The sequence below is a fragment of the Pseudonaja textilis genome, chromosome 5 (assembly GCF_049901715.1).
Source record: "Pseudonaja textilis isolate UNSWEBS1 chromosome 5, rPseTex1.2, whole genome shotgun sequence".
NCBI lineage: Eukaryota > Metazoa > Chordata > Lepidosauria > Squamata > Elapidae > Pseudonaja > Pseudonaja textilis.
Genome location: NC_141994.1, coordinates 4,956,779 through 4,970,890, shown reverse-complemented (window position 1 = coordinate 4,970,890; position 14,112 = coordinate 4,956,779). Strand labels below are relative to the sequence as shown.

At 40.5% G+C, this 14,112-nt stretch overlaps 2 long non-coding RNA genes across 4 annotated transcripts in view; one reads left to right on the top strand and one right to left on the bottom strand.

Moving 5' to 3' along the window:
* Positions 1 to 14,112, top strand: part of LOC148125514 (uncharacterized) — a 130,367-nt gene that overhangs the window by 53,675 nt on the left and 62,580 nt on the right. The gene's annotated exons all lie outside the window — the stretch shown is intronic.
* LOC148125516 (uncharacterized) lies at positions 5,890 to 12,514 on the bottom strand. Its single transcript, XR_015743738.1, has 2 exons — positions 12,309 to 12,514; positions 5,890 to 7,442 (listed from the first exon to the last, which is right to left on the bottom strand). It is a non-coding gene; the product is annotated as an uncharacterized LOC148125516 (long non-coding RNA).

Below are 14,112 nucleotides of genomic sequence, written 5' to 3'. Positions count from 1 at the left end.
GGGAGTCAATGTATTCTCCAAAGCGCCTGAGGGCAGAACAAGAAGCCATGGATGGAAACTGATCAAGGAGAGAAGCAACCTAGAACTAAGGAGAAAATTTCTGACAGGACAATTAATCAGTGGAACAACTTGCCTCCAGAAGTTATGAATTCTGAAACACTGGAAGTTTTTAAGAAGAGATTGCAGAGCCGTTTGTCTGAAATAGTTTAGGGTTTCATGCCTGAGCAGGGGTTGGACTAAAAGATCTCCAAGGTCCCTTCCAACTGTGTTCTATATTCTATTCTAAACAGAGTTGAACCTGCTTCGGTTAGCTTCTGAAGCAAAAATCAACCAAGAGCTACCATACTGCTATTACCTTTTATTGGGGCTTAAGATATTTAGCTTCTCCAAGGTAGGCTAAAAAGCAGCCCAGAGATAGGCAGCAAATAAAATTTATAAATAAAAATAAAATACAATAATTAAAACTTCATAAATAACCGGATCAAATCAGGACATCCTATTAGCTGCCTCTGTGAGATCACTTGCCTATAATAATAGTTAAGTGTATTACTCTTCTCAGCAGTTGTAAAGAAGCTGAAGTATAGGAGGAAAGGTTAACATAGTTGAAATCAGAAACTAAGTCATAGAATGCAGGCAGCAAAACTTCAAAAGTCAGGTTTTGGGGAAGAAATTAGAAACTATTCCTAGACTTGTTGCTTTGAGATTATCAGGTTAATAAGCCTAACTCCAGCTCTTAAAGACCATATATGGAAAGAGTGGATCTTTGTAAAGGTACCCTGTTTCTCCAACAATACGGCCTCTCCCAATAGAAAGTCCCAGCATGTTAGGCATGAAATGAAATTAAGCCCCTCCCCCCAAATTAAGGCCTATATTAAAACATGCGAAATGGGGGAAATGGTGGGGGGCTTGCCATTAGGAAGTACTTTTGTTGCACACCTGGATATGGTGCTGCCTGCATTGACCCCGATACGAAGTGCCCCACCAATGCTGAGGTCAACATCCAAGCCATCGCTGCCCGCCCGCCCGCCCGCCTGAAGATGCAAGGGGGGGAATTAAGTCACCCCGAAAAAGATGCCCTAGCCATTTTTTCGGGGCTCAAAAAAAAAAAAAAAAGACCCGGCCTTATTATATGAGAAACATGGTAGTTCTCACTTACCTACTACCTCATTTAGTGACCATTTCAAATTACAAATGGTAAAAATGTGACCAATATTCACATTTATGGGGGTCACAGCATATGGAGAAATTACATACCAAGCAAAGTTTATGAACAGTGCTAGGATACTGAAGAGTGAGAGCAAAAGAGAGCAGGAAGGAAGGAAGGAAGGGAAGAAGGGAAGAAGAGAAAGAAAGATGGTTGCCATTTGGGTGTCCGGAGACATAGTTAAGGCTGGACTTTCCATTTATGCACAAACAGGTTAACTCTAAAGAGCAGGCGGCAGCATTGCAAAGACTGATTGGCTCTCCAGTAAATTGCACCAGAATAAGAAACACTGCCAAAACCAGAGAACAAATGAGTGCAGAGGTCCACAGCTGATTCAGAAGCAATGCAAAGCTGTCATGGAAGTACCTTTCGCCTGATGAAAGAGAATTAGCTTTCAAAATTCCTTTTAAAAAAAAAAGAGGCTTCTCACACTTCATTAAGCCCCAAAGGAAGGCAGCATGTGGGATCTCTTTCCATGAAGCTTTTTTCAGATGGGAAATGCTAGCAACGAATGAGGTGCCAGAAGAGGGCAGAGACCTCCCTCAGGGGGAAAAAAAAAAAAGGAACACCTCACCAGCAGCTTTCAATTTGGGTAAAGTCAGCTCAAAAGCATATCAATCAATCAGAGAAATTTGAAAGAATTCTCGAGCAGCCTGAGAATAAGATAAACAAAACAAAACAGAAGCCTCCTTCCCCCGGGGAGCAAAACTTTTTGAGCAATTGCAAGGCAAACTTTGGCACCGTATTAATTCAGACCTCTGGCACGAATAATGTGTCGTTCTCTGGCAGTCTTCAGGGCAAAGAGAAATATAGAGAGAAAATGAGGGTGCCAGAAAATACCTCCCCCTCCCAAAAAAAAGGAGCATCAAGCATGATGATCAAATTTAGTTCTGACTTTGGCCATACCTAATGTTTGCTTTGGGCCTTTCCCAATTTGCAGGAAACTCATCCCTCAGCAGAATACAGCTTTGGGAATAGAGTTCTCGATAGACCACAGTACGATAACAATTATAGTCTATATTGCTATTTTGCCTTTGGTTTGTGTAGAATATTATCACAGATATATCTTTTTAAACCCATGCTCCAGGCCCGTTCTTTCCATTCTTTTATATCATTTATAAAAGCTGATTTAAATTCGAAACATGTGCCAGTTAACTTAACTTAAGGGTCCTTTATATTGACATATTATTATATTATAAATATATATTAACATTGCTTGCTTGCAATGTTACCATTCTGTTTGCATAAACATTTGGAAACAGTTCCTATTTTACTTTAATACACTGGCTCTTATTATGTGACAATTCTTTAATTGTAGAAAAATAAGTATACTACATATGACAGAAAGCTTTAAATGCATTTGCCTCGGGGAACAATCAATCTGAGCAAAATTAAATTTATAACAAATACTTAACAAGTTCATACGCCATCAAGATAAGCATGAAGCCTAACGTTCAGCTGGCCCTTTCTCTGAATGAAAAGGAAAAAAATAATAGCCTAGAATAGACTTTTCTGTAATTTCAATAATGAAATACAAAGAACTCACATGATTTAACGCCTGCAATTTTATTAGGCAGATATATCCGACTGTTTTAATCATATTAAAGTGTTCAAGGTTTAGCACACTGGATGTTCAGATTAGCACTGTCCTCTGCTGGCTGAATATTTCAAGAATGTTAGAACAGGCTATGAATGTGTATTGCTACATCTTGAATACTTCAACATGCAGGAAATATTGTCCTTATCAGAATCTCTCCCATACAGTTGGCAGGACAGCCTGACTGTCAAATGCAGCAGTGGCTTATATATGAACTCTTGCAAGTCCCTTATGGATTCTGTCCATAATAGGGACATATGAGGGAAGGATATTTAATGTCACAACTATCTGTTAACAGTGAGAGAAATGGAAATAAAGATGAATTATGTGGAACAATTTTTTTTGAGTTTGCAAATAAATCAAGGAAATATTTGGCATATAAGCCGGAAAAAGAAAAAGGAAATAAAGTGATATTAAGTTACAAGGAGGAAATACTGTCATAACATAATGCAAAAAGACAAAAAATTTCATCAATATTATTCTACTTTTTGTAAAGTTCAAGAAATTTCCTTAGAAATGGTGGGGTAATATTTACATAAAATTTACCAAGGACCAGAGAAGCAGAAACAAATTTTGAATGGGCCTATAACAATAAGGGAAATACAACATGTGATAACATGGTTAAAGGAATGGATAAATCTCAGAGACGAGATATTGTTATATCTAGAAGGACATGACTTATTTCTGGGATGGCATGCCTTCCTATGGTATGAGAAGAATAAAATCCATCGGTACTTTCAAAATCACTACATAAGAAACTTACTAATATCAGTATAAGAAAAAATAAAACCTAAAATATATTTGAAAATTCCAGAATGGCTCTTAATGATGGAAGCCTTTACATATCCGTGTTTGAAGAAATTAGGATATGTAAAGATATTTTGGACACTGAAGGGAAATTAAAATCTAAGCAAGAGTTTGAAGACCAGGACATTATCATGGTGCCTCAATTGCAAATACAATCTAGAGATGATTTAGATATGAAAAAGTATGGCTTTTATAAAAGACAAACACTATTTGATCAGACACTGTTGAACTCTGATGAAAAACTAATTAAGAAGGTATATAATTTTTTACTGAATTTGAAAATGGGAAATGAACAAATAAAAGACATGATGGTAAAATGGGGAAAAAACTTTGGCTATAACTGAACTAGATAAGTGGCAATATTTATGGGAAAAGAACTATAAATTAACCATGGCAACCTCTTAAAATAAAGAAAACTTATATAAAATAGTATATAAGATAGCATTTACCACCTGCTAGGTTAGCTAAAAATGTTTAAAAATATGTCAAGCAAATGTTGGAAATGTTACCAAAAAACAGGTATGTTTTATGATATATGGTGGACTTGTGTTAAAGTAAAAAATTCTGGACAAAGATACACAGGTGGCTAGAAAACACATGTAGATTTTAAATCTAAACTGTTTTAATTAGGTGTAATATCAGAAAAATTAGATAAGAAAAGAATGTATTTAATATTACATGTCATAACAGCAGTGAGGATTATATTCATGCATTGGAAAAACGAGGCACCATGAGATTATATTGTAAGTTTTTAAAAAAAATTTTATTGGTTTTTAAGACAAACATAGACAAACAAAACATAAAAACATCAAGCCATAATCCATATATATACATACAGTGTGTTGGTTGGTTTACAAATATTTTTTGTGCTTCCATTTCGTAGTCTTCAATTACAATTACATTGTATATATTCTCATATTTTCAATCAAATATTAAATACATTAATATCATTGTTAATCAATCATTTGACTATACTTTTATTTATTCATGTTTTATGAAATAATCCATATTTTACTTAATTTGTTTTATGACAATTCATATTATCATCTCAAATCTATCCTACAATCATTTTGCAGATATAAGAAAAGAATACATCTTTATATATTTATCATTTTCTAAGAATCTACATATTTCATTACCATGTTTTATTGTCCAACCATTGATAGATCCCAAATTTTATAAAATTGTTTATCATCTTGTTCTCTGATTTCAAATGTCAATCTACTCATTTCAGCACACTCCAATATTTTTTCCTGCAATGGTATTTTTTCATTTTTCCAGTTTTTGGCAAATACAATCCCTGTTAATACATTTACAATCAGGTATTTCAATTCTTTACTATATATTTCAGGTAAAATTCCCAATAAAAATATCTCTGGTTTCAAGTCTATATGCTTTTTTGTCATTTTTTCCAACCACGTGTGGATTTTAGTCCAATATTTTTTGGCATCTGCACAAGTCCACCACATATGGTAATATGAGCCAGGTGTCTGATGACATTTCCAACATTTTTTGGATTTATTCTTGAACATTCTTGCTATTCTTGTGGGGGGAAATGCTACCTGTAAAACATCTTATACAAATTTTCTTTATATGCTGTTGACATTGTCATTTTATAATTTTGAGACCACAATTTTTGCCACTTCTCTAGATCAATCCCATATCCAAAATTCTTCTCCCAAGCAATCATAGTTTCTTTAACTTGTTCTTCTAGTTTAATTTCTAATAAATATCCATACAATTTTTTAATCACCTTTTCATCAGTACCTGTCAAAATCTTATCTAAGTCAGTCAGTTTATCATAGAAACCTTCTGTTTTATAATCTTTGTCATACCTTGAATGTATTTGTGCATATGAAAACCAATTCATCTTTATACCTTGTTCCTCTAATTTTTGCATAGATTTAAGTTCACTCTTTTCATTCAATATTTCACCATATCTAACTGTTTGTTCCTTTTTATATATTATAGGATAAGAAAATGCTTCAATAGTCGATAGCCAGACTGGAATTTTCAAATAACATTGCCTTTTAGTCTTCTCCCAGTTTAACCACAGAGACTCCCGTGTTATATTGTAAGTTTTTGACAAATAGATAAATAAAAAATGTTGCATTAATTCAGAGTGAAAAATCCTGGGTGGAATTTCACAGCACATGGGTCGATTGCTTTCTTTAGTGATGAGTTGCGGGTCCCAGTGCCGGGATGAATCAGCTGACGACCTGCACCCAGACAGACTGTCTGGGTGGGCTCCTCTTGATGGCAAAGATGACAGACACAAAGGTTTCTTTTGGTGAGAGGAAAAGAGCCCAGAGCAAACTTTGCCCCTCTCTTTTATTGTGCAGCAAGCAGGGGGGTGGGTTTAGGTTACATGAGGTTAGACAGGAACAGGAAACACTGCCATATATGGTTAATCCTTATGCTATAGCTGACTCAGGATTTTGTACAGGAACAGGAAACATTGCCATATATGGTTAATCCTAAGTGACTCAGGTTTTACACGTAGCTGTTCCTATAGTGTCACCCTATATATGTATTGTATGTGTATTGGGTTGTCTGTGTACGTGACTTCCTACTGATGTGTCATATCGCAACATCTCCTCTGTTTTTATCTTGTTTTTAGGGCTATTTACTCACTATCCTCACTGTTATGTCCAGTCTAGGTCCTCCGACTCATCCTGTCATAGGTTCATGAGAATTCGTGGTTCCCCTTTGGCAGCATCTTTGGTGAACTCGTTATCAGAGTCATCGGAATCTGAGGAGAATTGCAAGAGGGCCTTTTTCTCTATTAGCGCATTAATTTGTTTTTGTTTTGAGTATAAATCCGAATCAATTTGGCCAAATTTTCTTTTAAGGATTTCTAAGAATTTACCTATCACACATGGTCCAATGGTACATGCCAACAAGAGAAGGATAAGTGGACCAGCTATAGCAGATAACAATGTTGTTAACCATGGGGAAAGGTTAAATAGTCCTTGATACCAAGTATGTTGTGAAGCTCGTTCCCTTTCTCTTAATTTTAATCTGGTGTCTAGTTCTTTCATGGAATCTAGGACAACTCCTGAGCTATCAGCATAGAAACAACACTCTTCTTTAAGAGCAGCACATAGTCCCCCTTGTTTCAAAAACAAGAGGTCTAGGCCTCTGCGGTTTTGTAAGACCACCTCAGATAAAGAGGTAAGAGAGGTTTGCAAGGCAAGAATGGATTTTTCGACCCTTCTAAGATCTTCATCTATGGTGGCACTTAACTGGCGAAGATGCTGATCAGAAGTAACAAGGCCAGCTATACCTGTGGCCGTCCCAGAAGCCCCCAATCCCAGCAGTACAGTTAGCATCAAAGCAGTTACTACTTCTCTTTTTGCCCTAAGGTTACATTGTCTAGGTTCTAGTAAAGAAACAAAATCTTCTGAGTTATATACATCAATTTTGGGAAACAATAGTACCTGAATACAAAATGATTTTTTTGTCAATAATACATAATCATTTCAGCAAAGTCAAAATGTAATTTGGGGAAATAGGAAGAAATCATGGTGTAATTAGTTGTAGAGTTGAGTATTTGCCCATAAGCGTCCTTGATGACCCGTGTGATGTTGTGTGGTTTGTGGGTGTTAAGGCTGGTGGATGTCCCATCAGTCCAGCGAAACGAACAGCCAAGCAGGAAGAAGAGGAGTGCTGTCATCTTTTTCGGATGATGGCTCCGCTGGTTGTGGGCGGTGATATGGGCGGACACACCTTGCAGGAACCCAAAGAGTTCTGTCAGGAAGCTGGACTGCTGCGTAGCCTTGACCCCAGGTGATCAATTCAGCAGGTCCTTTCCATGCAGGATCAGGTAACTGTCTATGATAGACTAGTGGTCTCGAAGTGGGAACAGGTGGTTTAGTAAAGTGTCAAGACGCAGCAGACAGGGGAGGGGTGCCAGTGAGATTGAGGAAGTTAAGCGTATACAGACAAACATTTAACACATTTTGTAATACTGGGAGGCTAGGGGGGCCTTTAAGGCCTTTTGACCCCATGTATTGATTGCAATGCCAATTTTAAGGTTTGATGAGCCCTTTCAACAATAGCTTGCCCCTGGCTATTGTAGGCAATCCCAAACTTGTGGATAATGGACCAGTGATAGCAGAACTCAGAGAATTGAGAGCTGATATAGGCTGGTGCATTATCTGTTTTTAGATTTTTTGGCGATCCCAGCACTACGAAGGTCCGAATACAATGATTAATAACATGCTTTGACGTTTCTCCCCTTTGAGGGGTTGCCATGATGAACCCTGAATAGGTGTCAACAGACACATGAAGGTATTTCCAAAGTGCAAAAGGTGAGAATTGAGTGACATCCATTTGCCATGTCTCACAAGCCTCTATGCCCCTGGGATTAATCCCTTGAGGAAAAGTTTTTGCTTGCAAACTGCAAGTGGGACATTGTTGGATGATTGCCTTTGCTTCTTCCAGAGAAATGCCAAATTGTTTAACCAAAGCCTTTTTGTTTTGATGAAAATAACTATGACTTTCCCCTGCTGATAGAGGGGGAGGTTGAGGCATCTTAATACTGATTGGAAGTATTTTACAAGCAGTATCAGCTACCTGGTTCCCTTCAGAAAGGAAACCTGGGAGATGTTGATGACTACGTATGTGGGCTACGAATAGAGAATGGGTCCTAGATTGAATGAGCATTTGCAGCTGAAGCAACAGTGTCATTAATGATGGTTGTATAGAAGGAGATAGATATGCCTCAAAAATATGTAAGACCAATTGGGAGACATATAGACTATCCGTTATGATGTTAATTGGTTGTTCAGGAAATGTTTTCAAAGCCAAGTTAAAGGCAGCCAATTCAGCTTGTTGTGCTGAAGATTGGGGCTTTGTCAATTGCTTGTGCCAGTTGCCTTGATCATACCAGACACAGGCACCATGAGTTTTAGAGCCATCAGTGAAGATTGTGATGGCTTGAGTTAGTGGAAAAGCAACTACTGGAGAGGAAAAGGTAATAGGTACCGTTTTTATTAGCTGCAAACGAGGGTCAGAAGGAAGATGGCAAGAGATGGGACCAATCCAATTTTCCAGAGCGTCCTGTAATACATCAGATGTCTGAAAAAGGGGGTCCCATTGAGACAGTTTGAAGGGAACATGTATTGCCTGGAGATCATGGCCGAGTAGGGCCTTAGCTCGGTGACGCCCCTTAGTACAGAGCAAGGCGAGCTGAAGGGCCCGAGAGGTAATAGTTGTCCTAGGAGTATGAGGAAGGTGAAGCCATTCAATGATGCACAGCTTCTTTGTTTTGGGGGCTGTTTGGAAGAGGATAGCTGTGAGAAGAGATGGTGTGGGCAAGATAGCCAAAGATAGCAGACAGTTGGGGATGATGCGATCCACCCACACTTGCTTTAAGGTATTGTTGACTTGGGCTAGTGCCTCCAAGTGCTGTCTTGTAAGATGGACCACATCTGAAGGATGTTTCAAGCCCGTAAGGGCATGGAATAGAGGGGAAAGGGTTGCAGTAGTGACAGAAAGATAAGGCCGTGCCCAATTGAGCGTGCCAAGATATTGTTGAAGTTGTACAAGGGTTGGAGAGGAAGGGAGAGTCAGAGAAGGTAAGGCAGGAGTGGCAGCAGAAGACAGGAGTTTGTGACCAAGATATTGAAAGGGATAGTGAGATTGTATTTTTCAGGGGCTATGTGGAGGCCTGCTGTGGTCAAGAGTTTAGTGAGGATGGGAAGGGTTTTTGCAACTGTGCCTTTAGGGCCTTCAGCTGCGACCAAGATGTCATCCATGTAATGGTATACAAGAAAGGAGGGATATAGGTTGCGATATGGTTGGAGAGCCATGTCAACATAGTGCTGACACATAGTGGGAGAGTTTAGCATCCCTTGAGGAAGGACTTTCCACTGATACCTTTTGGTGGGTCTGGAGTTATTCAGTTCTGGGACAGTGAAAGCAAATAGAAGCCTATCTTGGGGTTGAAGAGGGATGGAAAAGAAGCAATCCTTAAGGTCAATAACTAGAAGGTCAAAATGCTGTGGGATAAGGTTTGGATTGGGAAGTCCACATTGCAGGGCACCCATTGGTTGAATGATAAAGTTCACGGCCCTTAAATCTTGAAGTAGACGAAATTTCCCAGATTTCTTTTTTATAACAAAAACTGGGGTATTGTAGGGGCTGGTAGAAGGTTCAATATGACCAGCACTTAATTGTTCAGAGACAAGAGCAGTCAGAGCAAGCAGCTTCTCTTGGGGAAGTGGCCACTGATCTACCCATACAGGAATGGATGATTTAAGGGTAAGAGGGAGAGAAACAGACATGATGAGAATCAAGGAATGTGAAAGGTAGCTCCAAGCTGTTCTAAAAGATCCCGACCCCACAGATTGTAAGCAAGGGGAAGGATATAAGGTTTGATGAGAGCAGAAGCAGAAGCATTAGGGGTAATGGCCGTAGGCCAATTAGAGCTGACCTGAGCGCTTTGAACTCCACCAACACCTTGGACAGAAGGTGATTGTTCAAGGGGCCATTCTGGGGGCCATTCAGTGGTTGAAATTACCGAGGCATCTGCTCCAGTGTCCACCAGTCCTGTAAAAGGACGACCATTAAGAGACACTGTTAGCAGAGGTTTTGAAGCTTCTATAGAGCAGTCAATAGCCATGAGGGAGGGGGAAGAGGAAGTGGGGATGGAGGAGGGGAGAATGATAAGAGTGGCTACGATAGTGTTAGCAGGTAATGAGAAAGGTCTATCACCTACTGCTGTAAGAGAGAGGCAGTTAAGAGCGGATGAGTCATAAAGAAAGGGGGCGGCGATCACCCCTTCCATGATCAAAGAGGAGTTTGGGATGAGCAAGATGGGCGTGTGAGGTGAGAGGGGCGGGAAGTGTAACTGTGAGAGGGAGGGTAAAGACAGATCCAGGATCCTCATAGATGATAGCAGTTGCAAGCAGAACAGGGAAAGCTGATTGGGACGAAGTAGATGCAACCTTGGAGGCAGGGCTAGTTGCTGGCCCCGAAATTAGTTTCCCGAGGGGGCATTTGGAGAGGGATGTGGATTAGAGCGACATTGGCTAGCCCAATGGAAACCTTTACGACAGCGAGGGCAAACTGTTTTTGGCTTGACAGAGGAAGGAGGAGGTCCCCTTCCCTTGGGTGCACTGCCACCTCCTGGCGAACGGCACTGAGACTTAAAATGACCAGGTTTGCCACAGTTGAAACAATTCCCTGCACGAGGGGTGGTCATGGCAAACGAGGAGGTAATGGCTGAGGCAAGGGCAGTGGCTTTATGCGCCTCAGTTCCCACGTTCTGACATGCTTTAATATAGTCAGCAAGGGTCTGATGTGGAATGGACTGAAGAGGTTTCAGGATTTGTTGGCAATCATCATTAGCATTAGTCACTGCAAGCTTTGAGAGAAGCTCAGCTTGCGCATGGGGGTTTTCTATCTGCCGGTTAAGTGCATCTGATAGACGGTCAATGAAAGAGGTATAAGGTTCAGAAGGACCCTGAAGAATTTTATGAAAAGACAAAGAGGGTTGAGATGGGTCAGGAACCCTACGAAAGGCATTAAGAGCAGCATTACGCATGATAGGATAGCCCTCAGTAGCCATTTGAATCTCATCTTGTGGGGTGATCACAGCTCCTTGGCACAAAAGGTGATCCAAGGTGACACCCTGGGGAAGCCCTGCTGTTGCAGCCATGGAGACGGCCAAGCGATAATCGTTGTGCCACGCTGCAAGCTGGGAGGACGTCAAAAGCATTGAAGCCATTGTTTGCCATTCAGAAAAGAGAATATTATGGTTGTTAGAGATATTCTCCACCATGGCACGCACATAGGGTGACTTTAGACCATAGTTGGTGGTGGCAGATTTAAGATCTTTCATAAGATTCCATTCCATGGGGGCATACTGAGCAACTGGATTGCCTCCTGCCACTGGGGCTTGGAGGATCATGGGGAAGCAAGAAAGATCTTCTGCATTAATCTTCCCATTAGCTAAAGCTTCCTGAAAGGTGTTACGAAGCAAGGGGGAGGGGTATTAGAGGGGAAGGAGTCAGGTTTTGTAAAGGAAGATTTTGAGGCTGAAATGCTGTAGGGAGGGGAGGGGGAAGGGGGGAGAGGAATGCGAGGAATGTAAGGCTTTGTTGAAGGGGAGGAGGGAGGGGGAGCGGGGGCGTTTGGAGACAAAGAGTAGGTGGGTGGAGTTTCTGCTGGAAGAGGAGAGGGGGATTAAGGGGGAGGAAGGAGAGGAATGTAAGGCTTTTGTTGAAGGGGAGGAGGGAGGGGGAGCGGGGGTGTTTGAAGACAAAGAGGAGATGGGTAAAGTTTCTGCTGAAAGAGCAGGGGGAATTAGACAAAGGAGCTGCTGAAAGAGCAGGGGGATTTGAAGAAGGAGGGAGGGAATCTTGTTGATTCAAAGTTGAATCAGGAGAAGGATAAAAATATCAATCGCAGCCATGAGCGCTCTCCAGGTACAGAGAATATGTGGCGCTGCCCGAGGAGGTTGATGGATCCATTTCCCAATTTTCTCCCATGTGGAGCGTTTAAGAGTGCCATCCTCGGAATAGGCTGGGCAATGTTTTTGAAGATAGAGCAGAAAAGAGATTATAGCTTTCCTTGAAAGAGGAAAGACTGTCATGCCATTAGTTCTTTGCAGAGCATTGGCCTTCCTGACTAAAAATGAAGTTCATCCACATGCTTGGACAGAACTTTGGAAAGTGGGGAGCCCATACTTACGAATGCGCTTGCTGTTGCCCAGTGGGTAGTACGGGAGTCAGGGCGACGTCTCCCTAGAAAAGGAGCACGTTGTGAAATCACGTCGGGGTCACCAGTTGATGAGTTGCGGGTCCCAGTGCCGGGATGAATCAGCTGACGACCTGCACCCAGACAGACTGTCTGGGTGGGCTCCTCTTGATGGCAAAGATGACAGACACAAAGGTTTCTTTTGGTGAGAGGAAAAGAGCCCAGAGCAAACTTTGCCCTCTCTTTTATTGTGCAGCAAGCAGGGGGTGGGTTTAGGTTACATGAGGTTAGACAGGAACAGGAAACACTGCCATATATGGTTAATCCTTATGCTATAGCTGACTCAGGATTTTGTACAGGAACAGGAAACATTGCCATATATGGTTAATCCTAAGTGACTCAGGTTTTACACGTAGCTGTTCCTATAGTGTCACCCTATATATGTATTGTATGTGTATTGGGTTGTCTGTGTACGTGACTTCCTACTGATGTGTCATATCGCAACACTTTAGTATGTCCTTTTAAAGCTTTCGCAAAGAAAAAGTTGGTTTTCTTTCCTTGTTTCACTTCCAATGCCCCTTTCAATGATGGAAAGGCAGATGGGAGATTGTCCAGGGGTGAAATTCCTTGAATGAGGCTTAAGTTTAAATTCAATTTAAAATTAAAATGTTATTAAGGCCAGAGAATCCATGCCTCTTGTAGAAATAGCCTCATAAAGCTAATTTAAACTTAAGGGGAGGAAGAGGGAAAACAATTTTTTTATCAGAGTGTTTTTGAGGTGTCTCCTTTTTCTGGCTTCACCTGTGTCCAAAATATTAATCAGGCAAAATCATGTACCTGAATTACCAGAGAATTCAGTGAGAAAATTGGTGACCAATGGTAGTGAGGAATGATGAAAGGCAGAAGTATTAAAGCCCAGGGCGGTTAAATTAGTGTGTTTGCTCTGCAGCTGCAGTTTTCCAAATCACCCAGTTTTTGCATTCCATTTCAGACCCAACAAAGGTTCTTTGCCAAGGTAGATGTGGGCAATGTCCTTCTTCTCACCTTTCTCCCTTCCCTTCCTTTCTCTTTCTTCTTCTCTTCTTCTCTTCTTCTCTCCTCCCTCCCTCCCTTCCATTCTCATCTGTCTTTCCTCCTGTCCCCTCCCTTCTTTCTATTTCTTTTCCCCTTTCTTTCCTTTTTCTTTTTTCGATTCCTTTTTCTCGTTCCCTTTACTTTCTTCCTTCTCAACCCTCTCCTTGTGTTTTTCTCTTCCCTCTTCCCTTTCTTTTACATCGTTTTTCCTTTTCTTTCTATATATCTTATTTGTCTCCACTCCCTTTCTGTTACCCCATTTAAAGGAGGAAATCCAAGATTTAAAGGAGCAAAATCTGGACCTTGTGGGTGGACAATATACCAGAAAGTGGCCCTGGCCCACCCAGCCGCAGCCACCTGACCGCTGTGAGTCATTATAGTCTTACGTGGAACTGGCCCTTTAAGGGCCACCATAATGCTGATGTGGCCCTCAGTGAAATTTAGTTTGATACCCCTGCACTAGAGGGATTATTTATTTATTTATTTAATTTGTTAGATTTATTTACCATGTGGCTCCTCTAGGTGACTTAGAAACATTAGTAGGAGAATTAAATGGTTAATTAATTTAATACGCTAGCAAGTTTTAAGATTAATGATCAGAAGATGAAGGTGTTAAAATGAAATTAGAAGATTAAATAGGAGTACTTGGGTATTTATATGACAAGTATGAATTGTATGTTATTTCAAAATAATTATGTTAAGACATAGAATAAAATTAAGATCA